Source organism: Sinocyclocheilus grahami, unplaced genomic scaffold (assembly GCF_001515645.1).
Source record: "Sinocyclocheilus grahami isolate Dianchi unplaced genomic scaffold, SAMN03320097.WGS_v1.1 scaffold39.1, whole genome shotgun sequence".
Taxonomy (NCBI): domain Eukaryota; kingdom Metazoa; phylum Chordata; class Actinopteri; order Cypriniformes; family Cyprinidae; genus Sinocyclocheilus; species Sinocyclocheilus grahami.
The window spans coordinates 1,721,635-1,722,339 of NW_015505218.1; positions in this window are offsets into that span (position 1 = coordinate 1,721,635).

Consider the following 705-nt stretch of genomic DNA (forward strand, 5'->3'; position numbering starts at 1 on the left):
AAAATGAATTAAAAAATGACCAGCAGGTACAAGGAATTAGGGAAAGTGATGGGCAAAGCGCTAACAGCAGCAATGACCATGGCATTTGAAAGGGGCTCTATGATGTCACTTCCTCACCATGGGCTGTTATGCTTCTGCATGTTTGCATTTTGATTTTTTTCATATTTTGTCATGCCTCTAGGCTGCATTAGTCACTTCATAGAGCGCCCTGCACTGGTGCTGAATCTTATATAATAGCCCCTTAACTGACAAACAAACACACCCTGCAATCGGGCTACAGACACATTTGCTCGGAGCCACAGAGGTAAACTCATGGAACCATGCCTCGGGATTCATTCTCCACACACCTGCCATCATGCTCTTTCCCTCATCAAATTCTCTATCTCACCCCATTCCCCCTGTTCCTTTCATCTCACATGTGTGAGCTGAAATTATTTGAATGATTACAGCAAAGCCAACCTATTTTCTGTGTCCAAAAACCCGAATCTCCCATCACAAAACATAAAAATGAAAGAAACGGTTTGTTGGAGCTCCTTATTCAAAGAGTCAGTCCACCATAAAAAATGCAAATGTTTTGAAAGAAATCAAAGGTGCCTTGTTTAAAACACATGTGAAAATGTTTCCATGTTCATTCATTTTCCATAACATTTTCATCAAATGTTTTTTTTATTTTAATGACTGTAAAACTGTCATGTCGTGTAACCA